The sequence below is a fragment of the Equus przewalskii genome, chromosome 1 (genome assembly GCF_037783145.1).
Source record: "Equus przewalskii isolate Varuska chromosome 1, EquPr2, whole genome shotgun sequence".
Taxonomy (NCBI): domain Eukaryota; kingdom Metazoa; phylum Chordata; class Mammalia; order Perissodactyla; family Equidae; genus Equus; species Equus przewalskii.
Genome location: NC_091831.1, coordinates 43,749,108 through 43,776,614, shown reverse-complemented (window position 1 = coordinate 43,776,614; position 27,507 = coordinate 43,749,108). Strand labels below are relative to the sequence as shown.

Here is a 27,507-nt window from a genome sequence, read left to right as displayed (position 1 = left end):
ATGGAGGAGCTCACGAAATTTCTGATCTTTAGAGGTAAATCACAGTTGGTTCCATGTGAGGCATGTCCTCTATTTAACTCAATTGTAATTCCAATGCATTCTTCCATAACATGATACTGAACACAGGATTGGAGAAAATGAAGTAGTCATCTAAAGCTAAAGAACAGTTCTTTCCTGTTCTTTCTGCCTTTTAGAATGCATTAGCTCAGTTTCCTATCTTCTCTGTGCACAAGTACTATCAAGCCAGTTGGTAATGGCTGGAATTGGGGCAAACCTCTTGATACTCTCCTTCCTAGCCCTGAGGAGGAACACTCTTCACTCACTCCTGAGCATCAATGTGACTGCAATGGTGTGTTCATAGCCCCACTTCATCCTGTGTAACAGGCAAGCAGAGTCTTTCCCACCATGTCGGAAGTTGAGTGCTCTGCCTAGACTCTCTCATTAGCCTTGGGTGGTAACTCCAGCAGAAATGCAGTAGAACTCCATCAAGAGCTAAGCTACTCAGAGATGGTCCAGCTGAAGGACCCCTCAATTAAGAATCCAAAAAATAATTCTAGTTTTATCGCAAATTTTCATTTTTTTACCTTAAACAATATCTCTTAAGAAAATGGGTCATTTTGCAATATATACAAATATCATATCATTATGTTGTACACCTAAAACTCATATAATGTTATATGTCAATTATATCTCAATTTAAAAAAGGATACTACAAAATAAAAAAGGAGAGTAATAAGAAAATTAGAACAAGAGAAAGGATTCTTTTTTTTCAAAGTAAGGGGAAAATATGTCAAAAGATAGAAAGAAAACATTCAACTCTAGTTTTTTGGATCACTTGTCCCAGCCTCTGATCCCTTTCAGCTTTCTAATATCTTTTGTCTACAATAGAATTGAAATACGTAACTAACTTCCATACCATAGCAGAAAACAAAATCTACTTAAAACAATAATACAATTCATAAATGGCCACTGCCAGCATGGCATGGCATCAGGGAGATTCACTTGTGTTGAAAACTAATTTTGTTAATTTGAGATGACTTTACTTGACTAAACATTAAGAATACAAACACTAAATTATATCAATAAAGTGCCTTTAATTTCAGAGAATAAAATTTTGGTTCAATCCAAAAGATCTTTAAAACTCTGCATGGTACATACCCCATTAGACATGCACTCTTTGTCTTCATATTAAAAGGTTGCACCTGGACTCAGCCGTTAGTTCCTGTGCTACTGTTGCTGAGGGTCAAGGCTAAGGCCCCTGTGGACACAATCTCTGATATTAACTATCCTGTAAGTCTGTCCAGCTCTTGGTGAAAATCCACAAGCATCCAAATTTACACGGACTTTATAAAATGATGAAATTATTCAATTAGTTTCATCTGAGCCACTGGGCTTATTAACGATACATGTCCAATCTATTCTCATTTTATGGATATGATTAGCAAGGGCTCGAGACCAGCGTAATAAACATTTTTAAAACAAATTGACATACTCTTCTTTACCATATGGAATACCATAAAATTCACAAAAATCAAGCACAGCACCTAGTACAGAGTCTATAAAAGAGGTGACCCTCCATAGGTGCTTGTGGCTGATAAGGTGAGAAGATTAAAAGCTGTCTGTGTGATTTTTATTAATGGAGAAAAATGCAAAGAGCTGTATGCTTTTCCTTCGTGAGATTAAACCCCCAGATATTTGGGATCATCAAAGGCCTGAAATTATTCAAAAATCTGCAGAGCTGCTTGATTTTTGTCATTTTTCATTTTAATATTTTGATATTACAAAAGCAGTCAAACTTAGACCCCTGAGGATTCCAGTTCTAAATATAAATTCCTACTCCTATGTCCTGTGCTGAAGCTGGTTCTGATCTGATTAATCACTCTTGTAGAAGGGGAGCAGGTAAGGGAGAGAGGGAACACAAATTCCAGAATGGCAAACCCTGTGCCACATTGTTTTATACATATCTCTCTTGATTATTTCCTGTCCCTTGCTTAAAATGCTAAATATCTATGCCCTTTATGGAGAAAACTGAAGGAAAAGTTACTTTTAGATGTGAATATTAAAACATAATGTTTACCCAGAAAGTTCTATATTAGCATCTCTTCTCACTCCTAAAAAAAGTGACTTCCAGGCCGGCCCGGTGGCTCAGTGGTTAAGTGTGCATATTCCACTTCTGCCACCCGGGGTTCAACAGTTCAGATTCTGGGTACGGACATGGCACCGCTTGGCAAGCCATGCTGTGGTAAGTGTCCCACATATAAAGTAGAGGAAGATGGGCACAGATGTTAGCTCTGGGCCAGCCTTCCTCAGCAAAAAGAGGAGGATTGGCAGCAGATGTTAACTTAGGGCTGATCTTCCTCAAAAAAAAAGTGACTTCCCTCTATTTTTCCCAAAGTATATATTTATCAATAACTGATGCTTTCCAAGTAATGATATTAGCAATGTAAGAATAGCTTGTCTATCTAAGAGGGAATTCAAGGATAAGAGCTAAGGAGTGGTATAGGGTCACGTGTGAGTGGCAGGAAGGATGATAGGTGCTTCCAAAGACTTCAAAGGAGAAACACTGAGTCTTTCTAGCTGAGGTGGGGCATCTCTGGGAAGCGGCTAAGATAAGGTGGGAGGTAAACTGCACCTGGCGTCTTGGTTCTACCAGTGGCTCTGGCTCTATTCATCTGAGCAGGAGCCAGGGCACTGGCATGTTTTTAAAGATCCCCAGATAATTCTCATAGTCTGCTCAAGCTAAGAATCACTGACTTGAGAGAGAGAAAGAGAATGGCAGAGAGAGGAGAGGGGAGAACATTGAGGGCACAAGAGGGACTGGTGTGAGCCAAGACACATGGGCAGGAAAGAGTAAGGTGGGTGAGCAGAATCCTCTTCGGCTGATTTAGAGAAGTCTTGGTTTACGCCATAAAATTATTTTGGAATCAGATTTCACAAGGCCCTTGATTGTGATTGCTGAGATAAAAAATTTTATTTTGTCTTATAGACAATTGGGTAGGTATTTTACATTTGTAGAGAGTATACAAAATACTGAAAGTTGTAATTTGGAGAGATTCTGGTGGCAACACATAAGATTGGAGAGCATGTTAGGATTAGGAAAAGCTTTGGGGGTTGGTTTTCAAATAGAAGTGTGGATAGGTTTCAATTGCAGAGCTTATTTACATACAATTGTAGAGCTTATTTACATACAATTGTAGAGCTTATTTACATACAATTGCAGAGCTTATTCACATACAAATCTGTGGGCCTTCACTTAGGTTTCCAACTGAGTTTGCCTGTGGGAGGCCCAGTATCTGCATTTGAAGCATGGCCTTCAGCTGACTCTGCAGACATCGCATGGGCCAGTCTACTTGGATACTATGATAGTTTTTGTAGGAAATGGTTCAGAGATGTCTAATGACCATGCTTAGTTATATACAAATCAAGAAATATATGATTACTGCTATATGTTGGACATTATTTGAGATGCTGGAATTAAAATACAATTGGTCAAGGACATTACCCTCAAAGAACTAACAGTCTAAATTAGGAAGACTGATATGCAAGCAAGGAACAATAAAATATTAGTTACCATTTATCTTTACTGTTAATAATTTTTACTCAGGGCCGGCCTCATGGCCGAGTGGTTAAGTAAGCGCACTCTGCTTCAGCGGCTCAGGGTTTCGCTGGTTTGGATCCTGGGTGCAGATGTGACACTGCTCATCAGGCTATGTTGAGGTGGCATCTCACATAGCACAACCAGCAGGACCTACAACTACGATATACAACTATGTACTGGGGGGCCTTGGGGGAGAAGAAGAAAACAAAAAAGATTGGCAACAGATGTTAGCTCAGGGCCAATCTTAAAAAAAATAATAATAATTTTTATTGGCATTTCCATGCATATGTCAGGTACCATGCTAAGCCTCTTATGTATAATATATGGTGCGGGGTTTTTTTTCCTTTTTTTTCCCCTTACAGCAACATCCTAAAATAGGAACTGCTTTTATCCCCTTTTCCCATGAGGAAGGCAGGAGTCTGACTCCCAAACTTCTGATCTTGGTTACTAAGCAGACTGTGATGTCACCAAGTAAGGTGAGAGGAAGAAAATAATGACTTTGTTTTCACAAAGTGTATTTTTAAAATTCATGTGAATTTATGGGTTTAGAATTCTATGGAGTGCCAAGGCTGAAGATAATTTTTTTGTAAAGTGTCAATGACAAGGCTTCTGTCATCTGGGATGGTGCTATTTTATGTAATCACTGCTTCAGACTATTAAAGCATTGAAGTAAGTTAAAAATAAGTTTGTATGTAAGTTAGTCAAACCATCGTTTAGCTCTCATAATTGTTGGAATTTAGTTGAGCTTATCAATTTTATTAAAAAACCCAGTATCTTTGCAGAAATCAATATCCATGGCCTTTTCTCATGTCACATGATCGGCGCTGGAGTCCTGAATTCTGTAAGTAGTGAAGAAATATTTAAATATTGGCAACAACTATAATTTGACACCTTTATAGGTGACAAATATATTAATGTCAAAAACATCATCTATCATGATAAATCTCTTCAGGCAACAGCAATTATTATAGTGTACATCCGATTTTTGGTAATTTGTTTCTATTAATTACTACCAGATTTATTTTTTCAAGTCCCCAATAAGTAAGGTTACACAAACTTCTCCTGAAAACCAGATAATTAAAAATATAAGTCTACATATTTTAGAGATTAAATAATATATAAAAATCTGAATTATGTCACCCAATCAGGTGAAACGAGGTGACAGCTCTTGCACTTAAGACAATTATGATAGAGAATAAAGGTCACAGATGATTTACTACTAAAGTATGTGCAACATTTGAATAGCCAAACCAAAATTCTTCTTCTATGCAAATGAATTGTCTTACTAGCCTCGGAGTTACTTCAACAAACGTCACCAGCTAACGTCTCGTAGTGTCAGGAGATGGCAGAGGAAGTGGGTCTAGAAAAGCCAAATTCCTGTCGTGATTAATTATTAAACTTTGAGAAGAAGTTTCCTCCCCACTCCATCCCAAAGCATGTGGGTAATCTCCTTGCTTTCCTTGATCTGGCAGTCTTAGTTTGTTAACTTCTAGAGCAAACGCCATTTTTCTTCTAACATTTTATCTTTTGATAAGATAGTAACAGTGAAGCAACAACTCTTCCTTCCTGCAGCTCCACCTTTCCCAGGGTGCCTTCCCAGAGCCCTGAAATTACCCTGCATCCACTCATATTTTCCCTTTGACCTGGGGTTGCCACATCAAGAAAATTAAAGGTATTTTAGAACATTACAAGTTTTATTCTGCTTACTCATGACCTGGGAATATATAAAGGTTCTATCATTATTTTTTAGTGGAATTTGAGCCATTTCTACATTTCAGTTTAAGAAATAACATTCATTGGTGACTTCTGAGAAGTCACTATTATGAGGGAATATTACAGGAATATACTTGTCTGTATTCCCATTAAAATATACATTAATAATAGTAATAGCAACCATTTCATAAATGTTTACTGCATATCCAACATTGTGATAAATTTTTAACCTATAGTACTTATTTACTTTTTATTTTTTAGTGAGGAAGATTGCCTTGAGCTAACTTCTGTTGCCAATCTTCCTCTTTTTGCTTGAGGAAGATTGTCCCTGAGCTAACATCAGTGCCAATCTTCCTCTACTTTGTATGTGGGAGGCTGCCACAGCATGGTATGGTGAGTGGTGTGTAGGTCCGCACCTGGGATCCGAACCTGCCAATCCTGGGCCACCAAAGGAGAGTGCACGAACTTAGCCATTATGCCACTGGGCAGGCCCCTGTCTTTACTTTTTATGACAATCCTTTGACATGATGACACTGAAACTTACAAAGACCGAATTACCCAAAGACACACAGTTTGTAACTGGCAGAGCTGAGATACTAACTTAATTCTGTAAGATTCAAAAGGCCACGTTCCTAACCATTATTCTGTCTTCTACCTCCCAAATACATGGAAGTAGAAAAATTCTCAACAGTTCCACAAATTGATAATAAGAATCAACCATGTTCCAAATTCTAAATTTCAATTTATAGTAATTGCAATGTGAATAGAAAGATAATTTTAATACATGGAGACAAACCTAATTTTATTAAATATATTAATAAGGAACAGACATTAGAATGTTTACTCTTTTAAGTAAAGAGGTAAATCTAAAGATACGCATATGGTAAGGAGAGCCATACCAACAGGCAATCTCCCTTCTCACTGTATGGAAACAGGTGGCAGATTACTTGCCTTCACTCTCCAATAGTGCTTTTCTATAATGTAGTATTTGGAGGTAAATAATAAACAAAAAGAGTTAATTCATTGTATGAATTTCTGCCTACCATACACCATTTATTAGCTTGAAGTAAAGAAGGAAACTCTTCCCCAGATATTAGACTGGTATTTGACCAAATATTTGGGTACTATGGCCAGCCAAGTTGACAGATAAAATTAAACATCACAGTAAATCTCCCCCATACAAACACACACTCACAAATATCTTATTTTTTTTAAAGATTGGCATCTGAGCTAACAACTGTTGCCAATCTTTTTTTTTTCCTGTTTTTTCTCCCCAAATCCCCCCAGTATATATAGTTGTATATTTCATTTGTAGGTCTTTCTAGTTGTGGCATGTGGGACACTGCCTCAACATGGCTTGACGAGCGGTGCCATGTCCATGCCCAGGGTCCGAACCATTGAAACCCTGGGCCGCCGAAGCGGAGGGTGTGAACTTAACCACTCACCCACTGGGCCAGCACCTTCACAAATGTCTTTACTGGCATCCACAAGTTTTGATATGTTGCGTTTTCAGCTGAAATCCTAGCTGGGTGTCTCTCAATCCAAATGCCTAAATGTGGCCTCCTCATGTGGTTTGAGCTTCTTCACAATGTGGTGGCTAAGTTTCATTCCTTGTTTCTCAATCAATCAAAGTCAACACGTATCTGACAAAGAATGTCATTAATCATCATGCTTATTTAAGAGCCAAAGGCCTTTTCATAATTTTTTATTTGTAAGGAAAAGTGGGAAGAGAGAAAAGATAATTTTTTTCACTGCTCAAAAGTTAATATTTCCCCCTAAATAAAATTTTCAAAACCTGCTGTGTATTTAGAAGTTGCAGAAATCTGTTACTTTCAGTACTATGTAAATATTAAAAGGAAAGTAAGAATTTTTTTCTGTTTAATTTATTTGTAGTAATAAGAGAACCCCATTATTTCCACATGTTAGGCTGAACACTGGCTGCACACTAAAAACTGGTATTAGTCTCTCAAAATATTTAGTGGGTTTTCTTAAATATCCTGACACTTCATAATCACTTAGTTTACCTTGGGGTCACTCTTGGTGTCATACATACTATGGGTTTGGCCAATTGCATAAGGACATGTATCCATTATTATAAAATCATACAGAGCATTTTCACTGCCCTAAAAATCCTCTGTGCTCTGCCTAGTCATCTTTTCCTTCCACCTCAACCCCTGGAAACCACTGATATTTTTATTGTTTCCCTAATTTTGCCTTTTCCAGAATGTCATATAGTTGGAATTATACAGTATGTAGTTTTTGCATATTGGCTTCTTTCACTTGGTAATATGCACTTAAGTTTCCTCCATGCCTTTCCATGGCTTGATAGCTCATTTATTTAGCGATGAGTAATATTCTATTGTCTGGAGGTAACACAGTTGATTTACCCAGTGTTGGTGGGACTGTATACTGGTACAGCCCTATGGAAAATAGTATGGAGCTTCCTCAAAAAATTAAAAATAGAGCTACCGCGTGATCCAGTAATTCCACTATGGGTATTTGTTCAAAGAACATGAAAACACTAACTTGAAACGATATGTGCACCCCCATGTTCATTGCAGCATTATTTACAATAGCCAAGACATGGAAACAACCTAAATATCCATCGATGGATGAATGGATAAGGAAAACTTTGTATATCTGACGAAATATTATTCAGCCATAAAAAGAATGAAATCTTGCCATTTGTGACAACACGATGAACTTTGAGGGCATTATGCTGAGTGAAGTAAGTCAGACAGAAAAAGACAAATACCACATGATCTTGCTTATGTGTGGAATCTTAAGAAAAACAAAAAACACAAGCTCATAGACACAGAGACAGATTGGTGGTTGGCAGAGGTGGAGAGTGGAGGGTGAGCAAAATGGGTGAAGTGAGTCAAAAGGTACAAACTTCCACTTATAAAATAAATAAGTCATGGGAATATAATGCATAGCACGGTGACTATATTTAATAATACTGTACTACATATTTGAAAGTTGCTAAGAGAGAAGATCTTAGAAGTTCTCATCATAAGAAAAAAAAATTCTGTAGCTATGTATGGTAACAGATGTTAACTACACATTGTGGGGACCATTTAGCAATATGCACAAATATCAAGTCATTATGTTGTACACCTGAAACTAATATAATTATGTATGGCAATTGTACCTCAATAAAAAAGGATCAAGGGGAAAATCTACATGTCTATAATGACCTCAATCCTTATATTTGTGTCTCAAAAACTAGGCAACAAAAAGTAATCATCTAGTTTTACGGAACTCCTTAGAGGCTGAAGTGGAAATAGGATCAAATGCACCAAATAAAATCAAATTAAAAGGACTAAAGTTTCTATCTTATCTTTTACTCAATTATGGTTCATTTATTCCTGGTAAATTCACAAGTGGTATATATATCAGAAAAATGAGCTTCTCTTTTAATTCAACTCCAGCAGTGGGGAAATATTTTTCTCTTTTTTAACACCGAATATTTTACAAGTTTATAAGTCATCAGTTTAGTGTTTATGAATTTTTGATGAACTCCTAGTTGGCAAGATTAGTTAAGGTTGTTTCATCGCCAAAGGTAGAGCGGCCAGCTCTGATATAATCTAATTTTATTTTTACAAAGGTGGGATGGGACTGTTCAAACTTATGAAAACAAGACAATTATGTACATTATCAATTTTATTTATGAGATAAAGAGTATATGAGCCTTTGAATCCAAATCATTTGCACATCTAAATAAAATTCAAACTTCCGTTGTGATGTGTTTATATGTCAAATAATTGACCAAACACCCACTATATTCCAAGATTTGTATGCTTCTCTAGCTTTAGCATTTTAAAGAAAAAGGAAGGCTGTATGTGATTAAGAGTGATCCCCTATAGACAAGCACAGTTCACCGGGAAGTGTTTCAGCTCACTAAGGACAGATGAGGAAGGAAGGGTCAAAGACATATAGCCCTTGATCACAGTTTCACTGAAGAGCAAAACAACTAGAAGATGGTCTAGGTTTGGGAAGTATTTAGATATTTTAATAGCATATTATAATGGACAGAAATTTCACAGAATGTCATATCCTTTCACTAGAGTGAGAAACGCATTACACTCTATGAGAAATGTTAACTCCCTGGTTCCTGCTAGACATGCAGAATGGTTAAGGACTCTTTTGCATTATTAAAAGGGATCAAGTGCCTGACACATAAACTCACAGAACTATGCACTCAGCATTTTAGGTTAAAGAAATCATTTGAAGATATATAGCTTATCAGTCAACTTTTGGAGGGATGTCTATCTCATATGATAAGACCAAAAAGTCATCTGCAGCCCCAGATAGCATTTGCAACACATCCATAGACACACTCCTATTTACTTTATGTCATTTTCTTCCTTCTTCATGTGTAAGGAAAAGAATAGAGATTTTTAAAAAGATTTTTAAAAAGCATACTACGTGATAGGCTTTCAAGTTGGTGAATTCTCAAAGGGAAAAAAGTTTAACTAAAAACTTCAAGCAAGACAGCTGATGAAATTGACTCAGAAGGGTAGTCCTGCTACAAAAAATACAAAAAAAAAGATGAATAAAATACAGCAGTTATTAAAAATAAATAACCTAACTATACTAACTTTGCAACTCTGTTCTAAGTCTAAAGGTATCTCAACATACAAAGTTAAAAAAATCTGGTAGCAATGATTAATCACTATTGAGCAGCTACCATTTCAAGCAATGTCTCAATTGAAGCTGAAATGTGATAAAACATGGATGAAAAATGGAAAAATCCCTAATAATGTTTGGGTCTCTGATTTAGTTTTTTCCTAGGTTGCAATATTTCTGCCTTTGGATTCCCTAGGACACTCAGGTATTCATATCAGATTTCCATTTGATTAAACTTTTTTAAGATAATTTCCCATAAATGACACCTAAGAGTTGAAACTAACACAAAAGAATGCATTTGTGTTATTTGGTGTAAAATGGATACTTTTTTTTAACACAGTAATACCAAGAGGTAAAAGCTTTTCCTCCATCTGGTTTTTCATAACTGATTAAAAACAGTCTTTACCTGGGACCACAGGCTCAAACCAAATTATAAAATTGGATCAACATTTATTTTTTGTTTTTATTTTATTTTTTAAAATTCTTAATTGTACAGTTAAACACAGCTTTAAGGGAATTTGTCTTGGACTTACTTCCTTAGTGATCTTGAGGTATTTTGTTAATTAATGCCCCTGGAAAGTTTCTGAGTCCTGTGAGAGTCAGGTTATGCTGGAGGACAGAGAGAAAAACAAGATGAAAATCTCTAGTCCATAACCAATTAAACTTCTCCCTATAAACCACAGGCAGGGAGCAGAAATACAAAGATTAGGAAATAGTATGGTGAATTTACTAGAAAGTTGCTTGAAAAAATATGCCATTGAGATTTTGAATTGGGGAAAAATATCAAATAGATCTGAAAGCTGCTTAAGATTTCTAAATTTTTTCTCAATGTCTCTTTCCTAGTGTCAATCTTATGCAAGCTGTAAGCACATCATTGATCTGGAGCTAAGGACGCACATGACATGTTACAAAATAGTTAATAATTTTGAAAAAAGTTAAAATGAAAATACTTTCGTAGAAAATAACATTGAACTACTTTCCTAAGAACTGAACTGTGAGCTGGGTCTAAGTGAGCCCTATAGAAGCCGCGTGAAAGTCATAACATCAAGACTGCAGTATTGCTGTTGGAAGACTTGAGAGAATCTGGCTTTTCAGATATTATATTCTTGCTAAAGATGTAGGATTACTTTTGGTTTATTCTTACAGTGGACTGTTATTCTAACTAACATACCTTAAATTCCAGCCATTTGTGTAACCACCATCATGATTTTTGCTATATTACCTGCCATATTGTTCTATTATTTAGTTCATACGTTTGAATCAACTCACTTTATTTACTTATTTTTTTGTTTTTAAAAGGAGATATTATATCAACATAGAAATCATTGGTTTGCTAACATACATATTTTACACAATTATGTGTTTTACTATGTAAAACTATAGCTATTAATATTGAAAATTCCAAGTGCTGCAATATTGAAAGTCACCTCATGTTTGACTATAGGTATACATACCGCATTTCATAAGACACAGTAATGCTCACTAGAGGTTAATGCACGTAAAAACATCTGGTACACCTGAAAGATCAGGAGAATGTACAATCTCAAGACTACGTAGCAGTAGATACTTGGGAAATCTTGTGAGGAGTAGTTGTAGAGCTCCAGAAGTATAACCAGAGAGAAAGACATTGTTTAGACTAGATGGTGAGAGTACTGGGAATAGAGAGTACTGGGTTTTCATGACACAGTCATAGTACACATCACAATTTTCTTTACAATAGCCACTTTTAATCACGATTCACTTTTAATTCACTTTATTCACTTACTTGATAAGTGGCTTTCCAGATTTGTCACTTGCATATCCATGAACCAGTCATGGCTTTGTGAGCATCATTTAGTAATAATGGTGTATGCATGCAAATGAGTTGTACCAAAAATGGTAGTCATAGGACTAGATTTTACAAATATTTTGTTAGTGGTTTATTAATGGAACATTTCTAGAAGTATCTTGGGCTCTGCTTTGAAAATTCAGGAACATCCCAAACTAAAGCAGGATCATTAAAATATCTGGAAATACTAGTCTGCCATTTAACAGAAAAAAACAAATCATATATAATGACTTTGATAGAAACCAAGCATTAGTATCCTGGCTGGATATAAACCCAACTTCCTACAATATAACACTTACATGTATACCACCTTTGGCCTGGAGACACAGAGTAAAAGACAACACATAAAAGGATGATATTAATGGCTTTCTCCAACTTGAGAATACACACTACTACAAGTTTATGATTTTTGAAGAAATTAAGTTACTGTGCATTTTACATATATTCAATTTTTAAAATCATATTTTAAGTGCATATACTAACACAACCAAAATGATCACCAAATTACATTAAAAATTAAATAGAGGGGCCAGTGTGGTAGCGTAGTGGTTAAGTTTTCGTACTCCACTTTGGCAGCTGGGGGTTGGCCGGTTTGGATCCCAGGGCAGGACAAGGGGACACCACTCATCAAGCCATGCTGTGGCAGTGTCCCACATACAAAGTAGAGGAAGATTGGTGTGGATGTTAGCTCAGTGACAATCTTCCTCAAGCAAAAAGAGGAAGATTGGCAACAGATGTTAGCTCAGGGCCACTCTTCCTTACAAAACAATGAATTGATCAATTAATTAAATAGAGATTTGTTGTTGAAAAAAAGTAGAAAGCGATGTTAAAACCTGAGGCAAATTTCTCCCAGCACCTTTGCTGAGATCAAATGCTGTGGGGAAAAAGAATAGTGCTTAGCTATCAGCTGCTTTGAACAGCAGAAGGAGATAAAAGGCTATTTTAGAAATGAATGAGAATAATCTCAACATCATCCAAAGGGAAAGGAAAAGATAGAATCACACTTTTTATTGGAGGGCATCTTTGTCTTTGGAAATCAGGTAACGTGGCCGCTTCATAAATCAACACCATTTAAAAGATACAGCCAGTTACAGTATTTTTCCCCTACAATATTTTTTACCCCTGGTGTAAAAAACAAAGACATCTATTACAAATGTTAAGCCAGACAACAGGAGTAAAACACATCATAAAAAGCAGCTGCTAATAAGTCTTTTATATCACTTGCAGACAGGTAATTTTCTCCATGCTGGAGACCCACGGATACAATGTAAGAAAAAACAAAAACAGAAACCAAAGTCAAACAAACAAAAATCTAACAGAAATAAATTGATAAGAATATCAGAATGCGAATAACTAAATCGAAAGTGTCATTTCATGAAATCTTCAGGCAATCGAGAGATGTATAATCCTAAACTTATGTCCTCATGGCTTAATTTAAAACGTCCAGTAAACGTGCTTCTTGCTTTCTTATTCAATATTATATTTTTATCTGTAAACCTAGATGCACTGTGGTTGCTTCTCAATCGTCTGTGGAACTTCTAAAGACCAGCCAACAAAATATTAAAGAAGCAGGATATGAGCAATCTGAGAAAGTTGCATGAATTTTCTGCTGCGTGGTATATAGCCATGGGAATTAGTTAGAAACCAAGTAACATTTTAGGTTATGATATTAACTCACTCTACGTGGCTAACCTGCTGCTGTTTTTCCTAAAGATTTTTATGTATGTGGAAAACTGCCTAATATTCATCAATAAATTTTTACTCTCTCTATATTATTATCTTATCAAATATTATTGTTCTTTTCTTACTAATATTTTCTATTTTCTCCTCTTTGAGATTATGTGATCTTGGGACCATACTATTTTCATTCTCTGTTTGGGAAAAAATTTCATCTTGAAGCAGATATCAATAACTGTGTTTTTACTTTCAGAATCTCCAAACAAATATAATCAAAATAAGAACTTCATTTATTTTTACTTTTGTTCATGCTTGTTTTAAGAATAACTTAGTAGACTAATAATAGCTCTATATCCTAACTAAAAATATTGCTTTCTGAATGCATAAAAAACAACAACAGACGACCAGCCCAGGGATAGCTTGCAAATCATACATTTATAAAATATTTAGGTAAAAGTCACCATGCATGTCAGAACAATTTAGAGTTGAAGCAGCCAGAGACACCATTTTCAACACGCTTATCATCAAATATGAGCAATAAGGATTATACCAAAAACAATAAATGGGCATTAGAAGTAATGAATGCCTTTACTTTTCTGCTCGAACTAGGCAAGATGGTAATTTACCTCAAACTAAAGAGAAAATCAAGGATGGCAGGAAGAGTTGGTCTTTTTTTCACTAGGTAAGGGCACACCCTTGCCCTGAGGTTGTGTTATAAGAGTGTTTGAGGAAAATTTTGGAAGAACAGATAAAACATAAGCAGAACAATTAGTATAATATTGAACACACCGTAGTCCTTGCCACATTGTATCCTCATTCATAATCTGCATCCATAGCATATCAAAGGTATAGATTTTGTTTTTTATCCTTCACAATGGAAAGAAATTTGTTACCACAAAACCGAGAAAAATAACTGGGAGAGAAACTCTAGGGAACGAATGCTCATCTTTACTTCACAAGAAACTGAAAAATGGATTGCAAAGAGGCATTTAAAAGTTTTTACCATGGGTACACTTAAAGTAGCCAAAGTATTTGTTGACCATTGAGAAAAAACAATGTGGTTTTATTAGTTTCCTGCCATCGCTGTAAAAATTTGCCACAAACTTAGTGACATAAGAAAACACAAATTTACTATCTTATCAGTTCTTAGAAGTCCAAAATGGGTCTCACTAGGCTAAAAGCAATGTGTTGGCAGAGTAGGATTCTGGAGGAGAAAATGTATTCCTTGCCCTATCCGGCTTCTAGAGTCTGCACGCCCTCCCGATCATGGCCGCATCACTCAACCTCTGCTTCCATTGTGACATCTCCTCTTATTCTGACCCTCTCGCCTGGCTCTTATAAGGACACGTGATTACACGGTATCCACCTGAAAAGTTTGGGATAATCACATCTAAAGATCCTTAATGTAATCACATATCCAAAGACCCTTCCGCCAGGTGAGGTAGTACTGTCACAGGTCCCAGGGATTGGGGCCTGGACATTTGGCGAGAAGGGAAATTATTTCATCTTTCACAGAGGTACAGAAGCTTTTCACCGAAGGTGGGGGTTCATTAGACCAGTCAGAACCTAGCTGCCCTGTCAACGTCCTCCATTTTACCTTTTCTCTACTTAGATTTAGTACTTCTAAATTCTTGATTCTTATCTAGCAGAATGACTTTCACTTCACAAGTTCACACCTGCACCCATTCCTTGCTAGAAGTGTATAAAGCTTTCCTTGGTTAAAATTTTCTTTCCCTGCCTGACTCTCTGAGTTTCTGATTCCTGTTCTCTTCCTGGCCATAATTAGTTGCTTACACCTAAGACTTTAAAATATTAAAATTGAATAGTATGTATTATTTTATGTCTTCAAGTTTTTCTCGACTGTTAAGATGTCTATCTCCATATCTGTGTCAAAAGGTGACAGCTATTTAAACCTCAGGCTTAGTTTTACGTACCAAAATTCCAAATTCTTCACTTGTTTCCAAATTTTAGTGCCCAGCTCAAGGTCCTCTGAGTTACAGGATGCTCTGGGTGGTCATTGCCCTGTACCCATCTCATTATGCTATTTCTGAATAATCTGAGTCGTGGAATGATTGACTCCATATGCTGCCAGATCTATCTGGAAATCTACAGGCAGTCTTACAAAATATTTATGTTAAGAAACGCCTATAGGGGCTGGTCCCGTGGCTGAGTGGTTAAGTTCACACGTACTGCTGCAGGCAGCCCAGTGTTTCATTGGTTTGAATCCTGGGCACAAACATGGCACTGCTCATCAAACCAAGCTGAGGCAGCGTCCCACATGCCACAATTAGAAGGACCCACAATGAAGAATATACAACTGTGTACTTGGGGGCTTTGGGGAGAAAAAGGAAAAAATAAAATCTTTTTTTTTAAAAAAAAGAAACACCTATAAATAACTTGAGAGTTATGTTTTCTATGTTTACTTGTTAATTTCAATGGGCTCATTAATAAAAGCCTAGCTAATAGTCTACTTCAGTTTTGGAATTCTGTGCCCATTCTTTGTTATAACATTTTATAGTTCTATTTAAAAAAAGTAAACATTATAAATGCTGTGGATGACCATCTGCTTAGTCTTAATTACCCACAAACTTAATTGGAGATTTTGTAGGCCAAATATCAATATTAGCTTATGTGCATAAGTGTGTGTGTGAACTTTATACATTTTTGGCTCCAAAGTAGATAAAGTAATTGCTGCCTAAACAATAAGGAAAGTAATATTAGAAAGATGAGTGTGTGTGTGTTTCCCATCAGACTCTCTAAGTCTTCTTTAAAAAATTTTCCCAGTGTCGTTGAATTTTTTTGACTACTAAGAAAACAGCACACAAAATTATTTGTGGTTGTGGCTATGGCTGTGTAGAGGAACATCGTACTTTCTGTTGGAGACAGGATGGCAGTGAAATCTAAGCTCCAGAAAGATATACATGTTTAAACTCAATAATACAGTACAAGTAATTTGTTGGGGAAAATTTTTACATACACACACACAATCAAATTTCGTAAGATTTAAAATCGCCATTAGAAACTTATCATTGTGATGTTTTACTGCTCCTACTTGGTGACTTGAAGTTTATTTCATGACAAATTCAAAACAGAGACTATCTATAGTCAAAAGATTCCATCCATAGCAAGTGGCAGAGTCAGTTAAGAATGTAGTGTTTGGTCATCAAGAAAGTGACATAGATTGTGTCCAACTTCCATACCCCTCACAAAAAGACCAACTAGCAACTATGCATAGACAACACACCATTGTGAAAATTCCAGATCCAGAGGGTGAGGCCGAAACATCCCTTTGGACCACAGAGACCAAGAAGTACCACATTAGAAGGGGAAGAATGGCAACATTCTGACTGCACTGCACCTCTCCCTTGCTGCAACTCTAGAGCCCCATCAAGAGGGCCCTCCCTCCTATAACCTCTCCCATGGGAAAAAGAGAGCCTATGGTGGACATCTAGCTCCTCGAGCATTGTAGGATGCTTCCTGGGTGGCCCACTCAGATCTTGCCTCACAAAGCTCACTGGGGGAATCTGTGGGGCTTGACCACTGGGGATCAGATGAAGAAGGAAAAACGAGGAGGAGCTTATAGTAAACAGATCTACAGATTCAATGCAATGCTATCAAAATCCCAATGGCGTTTTTCACAGACATAGAAAAACAATCCTAAAATTCATGTAGAACTACAGAAGACTCTGAATAGCCAAAGAAATTCTGAGAAGGAATAACAACGTTGAAAGCATCACACTTAATTGATTTAAACCATATTACAAAACTATAGTAGTAAAAACAGTATGATGCTGGCATAAAAATAGACACATAGACCAATGGAACAGAATCGAGAGCCTAGAAATAAACCCCTGCATACATGGTAAACTAATATTTGACAAGGGAGCCAAGAACACTAAATGGGGAAAGGATAGTCTCTTCAATTAATGGTGTTGTGTAAACTGGATAACCATGGGGAGAAAAATGAAACTGGACCCCATCTTACATAGCTCCCAAAAATTAACTCAAAATCAGTTAGAGGCTTAATTGTAAGACCTGAAAACTGTAAAACTGCTAGAAGAAAACATAGGGGAAAAGCTCCTTGAAATTCGTCTTGACAAGGGTTTTTTAAGGTATGACACCAAAAGTACAGGCAATCAAAGCAAAAATAAACCAGTGTGGCTACATCGCACCAAAAAGCTTCTGCAAAGCAAAATAAATCAGCAACAAAATGAAAAGGCGACATCCAGAGGTGAGAAAAGATTTGCAAACCACATATCTGAAAAAGAGGTTACTATCCAAAATCTATAAGGAATTTATACAACTCAATAGCAAAATGGACAAGTTGTTACACCACCAGTCCGGCCCCTCCTTTCACATTTTTTGTCCACATAATACTTCATATGATTCTTAAACAACATTTTGAAGTATATAAAATTGCTCTTCTGCTCTTTCGCACAATGTAGAAATATCTACAAAGGAAGGAAGCTATTGAAGTGATGGGGAAATTTCAGTGAATTCAAGAGGATGACAATAAAGCCAGGCCTTTTAGTAAACAAGAGTATTAGAGACTGGAAATTTAGGGACCAACAATGCTTTCTTTGTTATTAGCTATATACTTTCATTTTTACTCTCTTCTTCTTTTGTTCTTTCTCATGGCTTATCTTGTAACATCTTCTATGTTTTTCTACCTCTCTCCAAGCCACATTATTTCATATTCTATTTCTCAAACAATAGTTTTTAGTTAATTCAGAATTTTCTAAAGTGTTCATGTTTAGGTAAGTGCTTGTATTTATATTAAATATTTGCAAATTTTCATAGTTAAAATGGTTCATTAAACTGTGAAGGAATTTACTTTGTGCTGTTTCCTGTGTTCCTCCATATATTGCTATGAGATGACGTATACTTACTTATTCTTTTCTGGAAATTCCTATGAGTTCTTTGTACAGATCTATTGTCTTCTTGGTTCTGTCTCTTTGAATTTTTTGTTTAAGTATTAATTTTATTTAGTGTACTCCCTCCTATGTGGACCCACTAAATTTGAAGCGCAAGAAAGTCTATTTAAATGTGCTGGAGTGAATGGAAATGAAATAATAATGAGCCCTGACTGCTTTCTAATCAAGGTAGAACATTTAAATTAGTTATAACATCTGCTGTCAAAGATCGGCCCAGTCAAGATTCATATCAAACAAAGGTCTGATTGTACATGTTTATCTTAGTTCCTAAATGACTTTTCCATTGTCACGCTAATCACTCTCTCAGACTGCTGCCTGGGGATCCCAAATTATTAAAAATCTGAAGTTATTATAGCTAGCAAAAGACCATTTTCATTTTCACCAAAAGAGGAGAAGAGTCAGAAAGTAACAAAAATATAGGATGTAAGGGCCCAGAGATTGTTAATGGCTTACAAAAACCACTTGGCTGGGGCCAGCCCCGTGGCCGAGTGGTTAAGTTCACACGCTCTGGTGCAGGCAGCCCAGTGTTTCATTGGTTCGAATCCTGGGTGCAGACACGGCGCTGCTCATTGAGCCACACTGAGGCGGCGTCCCACATGCCACAACTAGAAGGACCCACAACTAAGAATATACAACTATGTACCAAGAGGCTTTGGGGAGAAAAAGGAAAAAAATAAAATCTTAAAAAAAAAGAACCACCTAGCTAACAGCAAATATCTTGTCATTCAGCTAAAAGGAATAGACATGGGCACTGTCTATAATTTTAACTTTTTTATAATGGATGTTACATGAACTCAAGTAGAACTCTGATTGACATAAGAGAAATGAAAGAAACATCTCACTATCCATTGCTGCCGCATCAGGATAATATTAGAAAAAGAGGCGGAAGGAAGAAGTCGGGTAGAGGCTCATGTCCGAACTGCCTGGGGAATCAGATTCGGACAGAGAAGGAAGCAATAAATGCCTCTAACGTCTTCAGGAAAAAAATGAAGCCACATGTAGAGATCCAGTATTGTAGTGCTTGTATAGCTAATTTGTAGGAAATACAACTGAGAAGACCTGCAATAGCAAATATCAACTTTATTTTCCTTCACTGCTTCCAAATTGGTCTGATCATCCCCATCTTTTCGCTGAGGATGTATTACTACTATGAAATGACTACAGACACTTCATGTAGCAGGAGAACACACCAGAAACATTGTTTAGGCATTGTTTGTATTTGCTTATCTTCAAGTTGTTTTTTATTTGAATAGCAAGACATAAAGAAACAAATGTAATGCAGAATTTTAGAATTTATCCAAACAGTTTATAAAAATGACTTAAAGCAACCTCCACCACGGAAATGATTAACATTTTGAAAAGCTTCATTCATTCATTGCAAAACACAGGCTAAGACAATGTCTGTGCTTCCGTATTCTTGTCAGAAAAGATAATATCCATAATGCATTGAGTAACTTTAATGAAAAGTTTTATTCTTTTTTTTTAAAAATTTTATTTTTCTCCTTTTTTCTCCCCAAAGCCCCCCGGTACATAGTTGTATATTTCGTTGTGGGTCCTTCTAGTTGTGGCATGTGGGACGCTGCCTCAGCGTGGTCTGATGAGCAGTGCCATGTCCACACCCAGGTTTCGAACCAACGAAACACTGGGCCGCCTGCAGCGGAGCGCGCGAACTTAACCACTCGGCCACGGGGCCAGCCCCGAAAAGTTTTCTTCTTAAGGCACCAAATGTTTCCTGACACAGCCTGTATTAGTTTTCTATTGCTGCATAACAAATTACCACTAATTTAGTCACTTAAAATTTCTTATCTCACAGTTTCTGTAGGTCAGGAGTCTGACAGAGCATGATTGGGTTCTCTGCTCAGGTTCTCACAGAGGTAAAAGCAAGGCTGTGCTCTCCCCTAGAGGATCTGAGAAAAAAATCTGCTTCCGACCTCAGATTCTTTCCACGTGGACTTTTCCATCGTTATGCTAGTCAGCAAAGAACATCCAGTCCTTCTCAGGCTTTGAATGTCTCTGACTTTTGCTACCAGCCAGAGAAAATTCTTCTTTTAAAGGGCTCATGTAATTAGGTTAGGTCCACTGAGATAACTTTCCTTTCTTAAAATCAACTGAGACAAATAACATAACCTAATTATGGGAGTAAAGTCCACTAAACTCAGTCTTGGAGATTACTCAGAGTGTGTACACTGGGGGAGAGAGGCGAGAAAGCTTGTAGGCCATTTTAAAATTCTTCTTGCCACAGTCCGTAAGGTCTTTTTGCTCATGTGAGTGTTTCTAGGAGAAACCACTAATTCCTCACGAGATATCGTAATGACTTTGAAAATGAAAAGGAAGGTATTTGCATGTTCTTTTTAAATACCTAAACTGAAAGGCAGACCTATTAGGAAATATCCTTCTCACTGATTTCAGCTTTTTGAAAACAGGGTGTGTTTGCTATATAATAACAAATTTATGCATCATGCCTGAGGCTCTCTTTTATTTTCCTGGGGTTCAGTGTCATCCTTGGAGATAAAGACCTGAAAAATATTCCCTCTGCTGCAATGATGCCAGCAAAACAAACGGATCATTTTTCATCTATTCCTGGGAGGGCTTTCCTCAGTGGGCTTGGGGAGCAGCAAATCATGCCAAATAGGCCTTTCTGTTATTTTCTGACATAATCCTACTCCTAGCTGACTACTGTACTCGACGGCTCCTGGAGGCCTAGCTTTAGCATAAACCATACGTTGACTTTTATTAAAAAGTCAAACTACTCATCTGTGGTAGGTATTTAGTCTACATTTCATTGTAAACATACACATGGCCATATTGGACTTTGTCATGAACTATGTTAAAATAGTAATTAAATGTGCCATCATTACATTTTCTAGACACCAAAAAGAGCATTAATGTGACTCAAATTAGCAATCCAGCAAATTTAGTTTGCTAAATTTTCAGAAGCTGTCAGTTTAATGATCCACTTTAATATTTTGTCAGAAAACAGCATCAATCTCACTCGTCTATTATATCTCGACTTCATATAACTCTGACCGAAAGAGAGTGTCGATCAGTAGATCAATATCAGCCTGACATAAGGGCAACCGAAGTGGAAAATGTTAATTAATCAGTTAAAGCTTCAATTCAACAGCTGTGTCCTGAGGGCCTTCTGTGTGCCTGCAAACACAAGGGTTACACTGGTGAACAAGACAGGGCCAAGTCATTTTTCATCTTTTTGTAGAAATGAATAAGCAAACCACCAATTACAATGAAAAAAATGTCACTAAGAGGTTATTAATGGCTGCTCTGGGAGCATATATAATGGAAACCTAATATTATCTTAGGGACACTGGGAGAGGCTTGAGCTAAGATCAAGGTCTAACATTCTACAAGAGCCTTGAGATTTTGTCTTTGGATTTTAACTTGGATGAAGACAGCAAAGGCACGCCTATCAAATTTCTGGATAATTCAAAACTGAGAATGATTAATTATTTTTTTTAAAAAAGAATTCAAAATAATTAGCTCACACAGATGAAATTTAGTTCGATGAGTGAGAAAAAAAAGGACATTTGGGTTGATTAAAACAATCAAATGATAGCTACCATGTACTCAATACCTATCTCATACTTACCTCACTACTCTATATGTCAGTAAATTAATTTCGGAAAGTTTATACATTGGTAATTGCTGAAACCAGTATTTGAGTCTGAATCTATCAGTGAAGGATCCAGATTGGAAACATAGTTTAGGAGGTAATCCACTACGTTAAAATAGAGGAAGTTATGGTTTAAGTTATAAGAATATAGAATGTACTTGATCAAATATATTTTTATGGGAAAAAGTATGGGTTTATGGGATATTTTGTGTGATAAGTACACATAGTTAATGTGAACTATATTAGGACATATATTGGAGAATACATGCTTCAGTATATGAGGAATTGAAAACAACAGCCCAAATCTGGAGGACAAAGCTGCAAATTACAGAAAGAAGAATGAAGTGAGCTGACATCACAGCCAAGAGTCCCATCAGATGAAGCAAACGTTTCAACTAAAACTAAGTCCACTCCATGATGACCGGGATGTGAGAACCTCTCCTCAGGCTTATGATATGATAATTAGAACACACAAAAAATTAAACAGAGAGCATTTCTTACCACCTGCCACTCAGGGAAAGGCCTCAGAGGAGTTTAAGAGTTGTTTGTCCAGCAACAAAAAAAGAAACCAATAGAGAAGGGATACGGTTTGTCTATCAAAGGGACCACAGAGCCTGTTATATTGAGAATTTCTTGAGTAATTCAAAGATATTTTAACTTCTAAAGTCAGTGTCAATACAAGTTTCGTGATACGTGTTCCACAGGATGGAGTTGCTACGTGGAAGAACCCCTGCCTTAGGAAACAGTGAAGCTCGCTGCTGTGATGCCCTTCTGTGAAATGGCTTGTGTTGCTGTCAAATACGGCAGCTTGCAGTCTTGATTCTTTCCCTGCCCTTTGCTGAGAGAAAAGATGCAGTTGACTGAGAAGGAACAGAAGGTCATGAAGAGAATTTGGGGTCCTGAAGGAACCCAAAATAGCCTAGTAAAAGAGCTCTAGGAGATATACATTGGGCTCTTTATATGTATAATTGCCTTCGTTGAATGCACAGTAGTGTGTTTCTTTAATTTATTCTTGCTTCTCCAGAAGGTAGAACAAACCCAAGGAGTTAACATTATAAAAAGAGTAATGTTTTAGATAAATATTGGTTTAATTTCGAATACTTTAGTTTTTCAATAAGACTGTGACTGCTTTGACCTATTCAGTTCTCCCCATCAATGAAATAACTAATCAGAAATAGAATAGTGCTTTGTCAGGATGCTATGCAGGGAATTTCTCCTTTGGGTAGACAGTTATATGAATTGATGTTAAAACCCCTTCAGACCCCAAATAATGTTACTCTAAATGTATTTTTCCTCATAATGAAAAAAATGAATTACACAAGTTAATGAATAAATAATTAGATCTCAAACAATGTGGGTGGAAAGGAAAATTACCAGTTCTGTAAATAAAGCCTGTAATAAAATCCACTTGCTTTATATGAATATACTGCCAAGGGGCCTGGGTTCATTATTTGGAACAAAGAACATTCCCTTCCTTCCATTTAAACCTCTCTTAATAGAGAATTATGGGGCGGAATGTATTAGGGAAGAGTGTATAATACCATGATAACCACGGGAGAAGATGCACTAAATTAATCAAGTTAGCAATGCAATCATCTCAGCAAGAACGGAGCACAGACAAGAGAAAAAGTGTTTATTTATATCAATAATTGCTTTTAACTCATTATTCCAAAGGTTCTTTCCACTTAAATGAACAAAGACAATTACTTACATCTCATGGAAAGACTTTAGCATTCTACTAGTAAGTTATTTAATTTTCATTAAGGCTGTCTACTGGTGAAAATCATCCAAATAAACTTTGGAACTTGAAAGGAGGAGTGATTGAGCAGAGAGTGCAGAATTAATTTGAGGCCATTTTTTTCAGAGTTAATCATGTTTTGAAATAGATACATTATAAAATTATAAATTATAAAATTTGTTTAAATAAAAGTTTTTGTTTTTAGGCCTTCTATGAATGATCTAAAACAACGATTCAAGTCATGTAAACTTTTAATAATGGATTTATTTAAACTCTCCTTTATTTTATGTTGTAATTAAAAATTAACACATAGTTCAAAATTTTAATGTACATCTACATGTAGCTATACATATGGTATACACACATATGCTCACACAAACATGCATCTGTACACACACGCAAAGAATTGTGTGCTTTCAGTTTTTACTGTTCAACTTCAACCCATTGAATCAACTTTCCTAACTATGTTATGTCATGGATATATTTACAAGTATCTTCATTGCTAGTTGTGGCTCACATCTTACATCTCTATGAAGTGTCTTTCTATATATTTCTTAATGCCCTAAAAAAGGCCTGAATTCAGAATTGTCTTGTACTGAGATCAGAACCCACTCTTTCTTAGTGCAAGTGTGCCTTTAAAAGATTTTCACTATGTGGCCTACTTTCTATGCTTTGTGCATATGTGTGTGTTTCCTCCAATAAATATATAAATTGAATTCATGTTCTAGTTTATAATTATAAAAGATTCAAGTTATGATTATAAATTAACCACTAGTAACCCATCTGTGTTAATTGTCTAATTTTTTAAAGAGTATGTATTAGTTCACTCTCATAAGCAACGAAGAAATTAGCATATTTCTTTTTCTTGCAACCTCGTTATTCTTTTGGGTACTTTCTTACTTTCTGGAATAATAAAATCTTCCAGTCTTATCTTGTGTTTTCTTCTCCTTTGTCTTGGAATCATCCATTTGTGATGAATTTCTGGCTTCTTTTAGTGTTGGATTACATTTACAAAACAAGATTTGGGTGCTAGTTGTGCTATTTCTTTTTGGAGTAGCCTTGCTTCAGTGGGCACATTCAGTAAATACCTATATTTGTACATGTACACACACACCCCTCACTATCTGTATCTGTCTATCTATCTGTCTATCCTCTATCTATCATCTATTTACCTACCTATCTTAAGAAGCGAGGGCTCACTCTGATACCTATAAATTTGATCCAACATAACAGCATTTATTCTAGCCTTGTTCCTTTCTACATTTGTAAGTTCCTTCTCTGAAAGTGAGAAACCTGGCAACTCCGGATCCCATTATTATCAATATGTTTATACTTATTTGGCTTAACACTACTGTACATATTTAAACTATTAACTGGGCTTGCCCAAAGTTCAGACTGGACTCATTGCCCCCCATTGATCTCCACCTGTGGGCCCCAAACCTGTCACTGTCTATCTCCTCGCTCGGCATGCTGGAGTAAACTGGGATCCTGGCACCCTGATGCTCTTATACCAGGCATGTTGAGCTGCCTGTAAGCGCAGCTCTGATAAGTGAGAAGTGAAAGGTTAAATTTTTATGTAAGGAATTTAAAGTTTTCAAAGGCTAACTTGCCAGTGTTTACTTTTGCCAATTATTATAGTCTTTAAGACTGTATTTCCTATAATTTTTGACAATACGTAAAACAGCTGCTTTAAAATATTTACTATATCAATATCTGGGTCATTTGGGGGTTGGATTCTTTTGACATTTTTTCCTTGACTTAGGCCATTTTCCTGTTTCTTCTCATGTTAAATACTTTTTCTTTACTCATTGGATGTTATAGATGATATGGCATAGAGATTGTGGATTCTATTATCTTCTTCAGAAGAAGGTTGATTTCTTTTTTCATTAATCACTTCAATGGTTAGCTGATCTCCTAGATCTTTTGCAGGATGGTTTTATAATTTGTTATTGCAGGTCTGTGGAAAGCCCAAGGTATTCCCCAATTTCCCCAAACTTACTAGAACTCCACCTCTAACTTCTGTTTTCCCTATGGATCTTGTCAACACTTGGTTTTAGACTTTGTATGAGTCTAAGCCAGTGGTCTCAACCAGAGGAGATTTGACAATGTCTGGAGACATTTTCGGTTGTTACAACTGGAAAAAGTTCTATTGTCACCTAGTGGGTAAGGCCTACCCACAACAAAGAATTACCTGGGCCAAAATATCAACAGTACCAAGATTGAGAATCTTGCCCTATGGTATTCCCACTATTTCTAAATTAAGGTGTTTGTGGTGTTGGAGGTATGTTCTCAGGATATTAACAAATGCCACCATCTCTCTACCCCCTTACTAGTATGGACGGTCACTCAACACTGCTTCACCTGTAGTATTTCTGTGTTGCTCTCAACCCTGTAGCATCCATTCCCTGGAAAGCCTTGGGTGTTACTATTGTGCAATGTTGAGTCCAGAACTCAGTCAAGGACCTATGGAGAGGCCCTATATAAACTTAAAGTGATCTTGCCTGCTCAGTTCTTCCAGTCTCTTATCTTATTCTGGAGATTCCAGCCACTTCAGCTGTACCAAACTCTGATCTCGTCCTCAAAACCTCAGCAAATTGCCAATCTGCTTGAATTCCAGTTGGTGGCACATAATCCAGATGTAACCAGTGCTCAAAACAAAAGATGACATAAAAAATCAGTTAGCATTTTTCATTTTCTTACAAAAATGCTATTTATCTTCCTTTTTACTACTAAGTTTCTAACTCATTTCGTATTTCTGGATGCTTTATATTTCATATTACTCAGAAGATACTGAGTGGGTAATTTTTTCAGTTAACTCTCTGATCTTACAGTTTTCGAATCTAAGTTGAAAAAGAATCTGTGACTTATTCAAGGACCTGTTGTCCAATATTCCCAAACTATGACCCAGAATTTAGACTGGATTCTTAAGAAGGTCAGATGCACGGTAAAGATAAATTCTATTAAACTTGAAATTAAAAATTGATTTTTCAGGTGAGGAAGGCCCACCTGAGTCCTGCCTGGAGATCTTTGGCGTTCTTTGGGGCGGACGGCGTCCTTCCACGCTTCTCTGGGTGAATGCAGAAACCATGGATCACCCATAAATGCATTGAGACATGTTTTAGATGTTTTTTCCTAGAAACCCTGCAACTACCCTAAAAATTGAACATTTTGTAGAACAGACCCATGATTGCTGAGTGCTTACCCTCTCAGTTCACCTTTCATCTGTCTTGACAGTATCTTCTTGGCCCTGGTGGCAGAGTCTACAAAGGACTATTCTCCCTGGTGTTCTGGGAAAGACCTTTCGCTTTGTTGGCTATACTATTCAGTATGGCTGTAGGGCTCATTGTGCTTTTGAATATGTTGGTGATGTTGTCACATGTCCTGGACCATCAATGGAGCCTACAATTCAAAATTCAGATATCGTCTTTGCAGAAAATCTTAGTCAATATTTTTATGGTATCTGAAGAGGTGACATAGCGATTACAAAAAGCCTGAGTGATCTAAAATAAAATATTTGTAGAAGAGTAACTGGTTTGGAAGGAGACAAAATCCTCACCAGTAGACCATCAGATTTCTGTAAATGTCATAATTATGTGTCAACAGGTCACATTTGGTTAGAAGGTGACAGTCTACAAATTCAGGTACCATGGACCTACTCCATATGGACTAATAAGAGGACGTATCTTCTTGAAGATTTGGCCTCTGAGTGATTTTGGATTTCTACTTGACAGCCCTAATGGCCACAGATTTTCTGATGATTAG

General features: G+C 36.6%; 1 pseudogene; it reads left to right on the top strand.

Annotated features, from left to right (window-relative positions):
• LOC103554971 (mitochondrial inner membrane protease subunit 1-like) lies at nt 1–27,507 on the top strand (annotated as a pseudogene).